The sequence below is a fragment of the Ochotona curzoniae genome, unplaced genomic scaffold (assembly GCF_017591425.1).
Source record: "Ochotona curzoniae isolate NIBS_2020 unplaced genomic scaffold, NIBS_Ocur_1.0 scaffold_4505, whole genome shotgun sequence".
NCBI lineage: Eukaryota > Metazoa > Chordata > Mammalia > Lagomorpha > Ochotonidae > Ochotona > Ochotona curzoniae.
The window spans coordinates 32,483,943-32,489,942 of NW_024467118.1; the positions used below are offsets into that span (position 1 = coordinate 32,483,943).

Here is a 6,000-nt window from a genome sequence, read left to right on the forward strand (position 1 = left end):
CAGCCCCAAACCTTGGGACCCTGCACCCGCATGGGAGACCAAGAAGGGGTTCTGGGCTCCTGGCTTCCAATCAGCACAGTTCCAGCTGTTGCAGTCATTTGGGGAGTGAATCATCAGACAGAAGATCTTCATCTCTGTCTCTCCTCTTTGTATACCTGACTTTGCAATAAAAATAAATCTTTTTAAAAAATACAAATAGCCAGTAAGCACATAAGAACATATTTAACTCTATCACTAACAATGAATGTAAATATGCAATGACATTTTTACCAACTAGTTGGGCAAAAATAATGATGGAAAACAGTATAGGAATGGGTTGGGGAAAAAGAACAAAATCAACATTTTCAGATACTTCGTGTAGAAATGTAAACTAGATAATACTTTTAAAGAACAGTTACTTATACCACAAGCCCTTAAAATATCTACAACTGGATTCAGCAGGCCCACTTTATAACTTTTTTAAGACGGCAAACACAGGTACACATGATGCATAATCAAACTCTCAGTATTATTTGCAAAAATAAGAAAACTGGGCTATGAGCCTTAACAGAATGCTGCAGTCTGAGCCTCAGCTCCTCACTTCTGATGCAGCTCCCTGCTAATATGCTTGGCAAGGCTGGGATGACGGCCTCAGTACTTAGGCACTTGCCACACAAGCAAAACCAAGATGGAGTTAGGGCTCCTGGCTTTGGCCTGGCCCAACCTTAGATGTTGCAGGCATTTGGAAAGTGAACCATCAGATGGATGCTCTCTCTCACTGTTTTTCTGCCTTTCAAATAAATAACTAAAAACAATCTAAAAGCCTATCAATAAGGGACAACTACATGATGGAATATTATATAGTCACCAAAAATAACGATCAGGAACCTATAGTGGCAGGCTATGACAATAATGATATAATTAGTAGATACAAAATTCTAAAAGCTTATAGGGCATTATAAAACAGCAAATACTGGCATCATCCCACAAGGATGCTGCTTTATGTTCTGGTACTTCTACTTCTGCTCCAGCTCCTTGCTAATGGACAGAGACAAGCAGTGGAGGGAGACAAGGTTTTGGGCCTCGGCCACCTCTGGGGGAGACGCAGCTGAAGCTCCTGACTGTCAGGTTTGGCTTGGCTCAGCCTGCTACAGCCATCTAGCAAGTGACCCACCGGAGAGATTTCTCTAATTCTCCCTTCCAAATAAATAAATCTTAAAATGTTTCTAAACATATATGCTTGCACCCCCATTTTTTGAAAATTATTTCCTCAGTGTTTTGAAAAACTGATATACACAGAATAAAAACATCTTAATTTGTTTAAAGATGAAATGTTATAAGTGCTTTATATAATTTTACAGAAACTTTGTTATTTTATGTATAGAAAAATTAACTAAAGCTATAGATGTATACTGCCTAGATAGATGACAGGAATAATATACTTAGTAAGATAAGCCAGTATCATAAAAATAAATATCCTATTTTTTTTCTTTGTGTGGTAGCTTATATAGAACACAAAACAGAAAAAGTATGGGAATGAAATGGTCATTTTGAAATATGATTGCCATTTTAGCTTGTATTTATACTCCAATGGAAACACAGTCTCCCTACTTTTTAGTTGTTGGATATCATGAGTAGTGGCTAATTGAGCACGTGAATACAGAGCAGATTAATGCCAGAGTCTTCGCAAAAACTGCTCAGGAGGAGAAGGGAGGGCAGGGTATTGGGAGTGAGCAAGCGAACGAGGGAGGTGTGCAGGCTTCTTGGAACTGAACCTAGGGAACACATAAAATCTCTCACCTTTATATCAATAAAAAATTTCTAAAGATGACTGGTTTATGGCTACTAACTAAGCAACAAGCAAAGACACACACTAACAAGAAAAAAAATGATCAAAATTTAGTAGAAGTAAAAAACTGATTTCAACACTGAAAAAAAATCTGAATCAAGAGTTACACATTTTTAAAAGCTTTTAAAACATATTTCAAATCACTCTTCATTAACAAAATATCTGCTTCTCCAGATTCATTTATCTGTATCTCTTCACTAAAGAACTGTGGAAAAACTCAAAGTTCTAGGACATAAATAAGAATCTGGAACTACAGAAATTCTGCCAAAGGCAGCAATTCACTAAAGAACATTTGCGTTGGCATTCTTACCGACACTATCACTATATTCTATTTTAAGAATACACAGTATTCAACTCAAAGAAACCTATGGGTTAACATAACTAGAATGGACAACTTCAGGGACCAGGAGCCAGCTCAGTGTAAATGCTATGGCCACAACTCTTCATGAATTATCTGTGGGAAAAGAATAATTCACTTCACAGAACAATACAAACATTTGGAAATTGATTTCACACTAACCCATGAAGTCCCAACTTGACAATTCTGCAAAATTTCAGGACATAAGGTTTCAAAGTTATCATAAGTATTATACTTATCGCTCAATTTATGTCTTCATAGGAGTGCTATATATAATAAGATGATGGGACACAATAGATTAAATTACTAGGTTACCATTCCATCAGAAAACAAAGACCTTGATACCTTCACATTTCCATTTTTATCAATTATAACATCAGTACTCTGATAGCCCCAATTGTTACATATCACTTTGCTGATGATTTAAAAAGGGGGGGAAAAAAGCCCTTGAAATAAAATCAGCTGAATATGTGCCCAAAAGGGGAAGATATTCTGCCTAAAAGGGGGAGATGCAATCTTGGAAGACTGTCTTCCTAAGCTGGCACCAAATTAGACTCAAATAATTCAGGAGGGCAAGCAAGATAGCAACAGGAAAGCAGGCCGAATTCCAGAAAAAAATAGAAAAGCAGATCCTAAGGACTTGTCAAGACGGTCCTGAAAACAAAAGATGTTGAGTTTTATTTTTTTTTTTTTTTACAGATAAGGATCCATTTCCACCTCTCCCAGTTTAATATGCTGGACATTTTATAAATATAGGTAACATACTGTATTTCCAATTCAGAAATACATCTGAAGTTTGTCTCAAAGCAAATGCTGAATACACAGGAGCAACAATGAGAAGAGAAACAATACCCAGCTTTCAGACTCCCTTTTCCAAGACTTTATTGAAAGGAGTAACAATGACTTTCTAAATAGCTATTTCTTCTCTATAGGCTACTGACTTCTTAGGCAAAATATAGAGAATATATTCACTACTCAAGCGTCACTTTTCCTAAAGAACAGGTGGTGTTCTGTTTATAATATATTCATTCTCGGGATAGTAATTTTTGGTTTTCAGAAAAAAAGCTCATATATTTTCAAATGTAATTTCATGGGATTGAAACTTTTAATCTCAAAGGTCAGATATCTCCTTTCTTAACTTTCCTATCTCACCTATCCAGGTTTTAAAGCCCATCTAGCCACCTGCTAATAACAATAAATAATCTAATCTTTCAGTAATCTTTGATAGGATTTTTTTAAAAAAGAGGAACAAAAATATTAGGTTCAAAATTGAAGTAATGATAGGCATCAAAACCTGGCCCAATTTACAAATTACTAATTAAGCCAAAAGAAATCAGATCGTCATTTAAAATTAACCTGAAAATGAAATTAGAAGCTTTAATTAGAAGTTTTTGTTTTGGTGTTCTTTTTGAGGCTTTTAAGTGGCAGAATTCTAGAGTCTGGTGTGTGTGGGGGCAGGGAGAAGAATACATGAATCCAAAAGCTCTTTTTGGGTAAGAAAACAGAGATGTGCGGGCAACTGTTTCCTATCACCTTAGTCCTTATGAAAAATAAAGTCATTGTCAGCCTAACATTAACAAACTAATATGTTCACCAGAGCCTAAAATCTTGGCATATTACTAACAAACTATTAGAAATTGGGTAGATTTTTTTTCTTGGGGTCAAGCGGAAAACAGACAACTTATTGTGGAGGAAAAATAAAACACCCCTCTAGTCTCCCTCTATGATAAAGCTTCCACATTGCACTATATAGAGAATGTACACTTTGCTATTAAATTCTCCTCAACTTTCTCTACTTCGTATCTCCATCATGAAACCTGAAAGAAAAAAAAAATCACCTCAAAGTACAAATAAAGCTCAAAAGAAATACAGTAGCAAAGCTGAGGAATGCCTAAAAAAAAAAAGTCTGGTCATTTCGTCTTCCTTCATGGAAGGGACACTGTTACAGATTCAGCAAGAGTGATAAAGATGGAGAATATTCACAACAACTAAGCTAAAAAAAAAAGTGAGAGCAAAGACAAGATAGAATGGTAGGCTTGGAAAAAATTTATTTCCTTTCCTAATAGTTTCAAAGCATTTGGGAGGTGGGAGACACATTGTCTTCCTGAATACTCCATGGGGCAAGGGGCAAGAAGAAAGGGCTGCCCCTTCATGATGCCTTCCCTAGAGTCTCAGCCGGATCTCTGATCTCCCAAGCTCTGCCCTGCCAAGCCCACCCAATCAAGCTTTCCCACTCCGCTTTCCTAGGCTGCGTTACTCTGAATCTGCACTTCGGCAGGTCAAGTAAATGGTTTGGGGGGAGGTTGATTTGTTTTAAAGTCAAAATCGTGGTCTCTTCGGAAAAAACCGCTTCTTCACACCAGAACTAAGGATTTCTCTGCTCTTTTCCCAGCCCACAATGCACAAAAACATCAAAACAAAAACCCGGCTACCAGCACATCACCCAGGGAGAAAAAGAAGGCTGAGGAGGAAGGGAGGTTATATCCTCAATGTCAGTCAGGTCTTTGTTTCCTTGCTCCTCCGGTATTGGCTTTGCAGAGGAACCCAACTCCCACGAATAAATATTCCAGGTCTAGCCAAACTACTTTTCTAAACCAGGATTTCGTTTGCATTCTTTCACATCGCACTTACTGCTGCAGCCTGTCTGCCCCATTGCTGCATTTATCTAAACTGAAAAGGAGCAAAACATAGGACCTCTTTGACGGGATGGGTATCTTTCAACTTTAAGTACACTCCTCCGCCTTAATGAATGACACACGCTTTTGGGGTGGGGGGGACGCGTCTTTCTCTTACAGGAGAAACACTTAACTCAATACTCCAAGCATGCAGAAAGACCCTAGGAAGATGACACAGGATGACTTCACGTAGCCTGACCTCGGCGCAGCGCCTTTATTTCAAAGGCCAGCGTCTACTGATGAACCAACAGACCCACCCCGTGGCAAACACGACCACCATAAACGTGGCGGGCGGGGGGTGGGAGGGCAGGCGGTGGGGACAGGAGCAACAGACTTTGCCAACGGACCGGCTGGAGGAGACAACTTTTGGGCACTGGACTGGAAAGGTCGGAACCGTGCCAAAACGGGTCCTGGCCAGGGGCGACTCTTGCCGCCGCGCGTCTGAGACTTGCCCGAGTGCGGGAGGCGCGGGAGCCGCGCGGGTGCATTGTCCTTCCACTCACGCCCCCGCGGCGCCGGGCGCAGGGGCCGCTCTCGCCCGGCTCCTGCCCTCCGCCACCGGGGTCGGGGTCGTAGGAGGTAAGGGGCGCGGAGACAAGGACGCGGCGGCCACACTCGCACAGGTTGCCCAGCGCAGGCTCAGGACCGACGGGGTTAAGCGTCCCTCAGGGCACCTCCCCGCCTCAGCCTCCACCACCCCCCGACCCCTCCACCAGCCCCAAACCCGGCGGCCCCGACCCCCGAAACCCCACCACCAGGAGCCCGGGCCCCTGCTCTCCACGAGCCCCCCGCAACAACCCAAGCGTCCAAGGCTTTTGTTTTGGCCGCGACGGAGAATAACGATCCCTGAGGAGGAGGTGCCGACTGCCTCCGCCGCCGCTGGCGGTGGCTCCTCCGCGAAGGGTTAAGGCAGAGCGGCAGGCAGCCGCGGCGGCTCATTCTCCATACTCGCCGCTGCCTTTCTCTCCCCTGCACCTGGCCCGGGGGAACGTCCGCCTCGGGGCTCACCTTAGACCTCGGTGCCGGGTTCCAGGATTGGGGCGGTGGATGCAGAGCCGGCGCCGGCGCCCGCGCGTCCCTCAGGTACACCGAGCGGCCGAGGACCGCTTGCGCGCGCTGGGGAGCAACCGCGAGCTTTC

The 6,000-nt window shown here is 42.7% G+C and overlaps 1 protein-coding gene across 1 annotated transcript in view; it reads right to left on the reverse strand.

Annotated features, from left to right (window-relative positions):
• FZD3 (frizzled class receptor 3) overlaps nucleotides 1–6,000 on the reverse strand; it is a 66,208-nt gene extending 60,208 nt beyond the window's left edge. The window contains exon 1 of the mRNA XM_040965984.1: nucleotides 5,870–6,000. The gene's annotated coding sequence lies outside the window, so the exon portion shown is untranslated. The remainder of the gene's footprint in view (nucleotides 1–5,869) is intronic.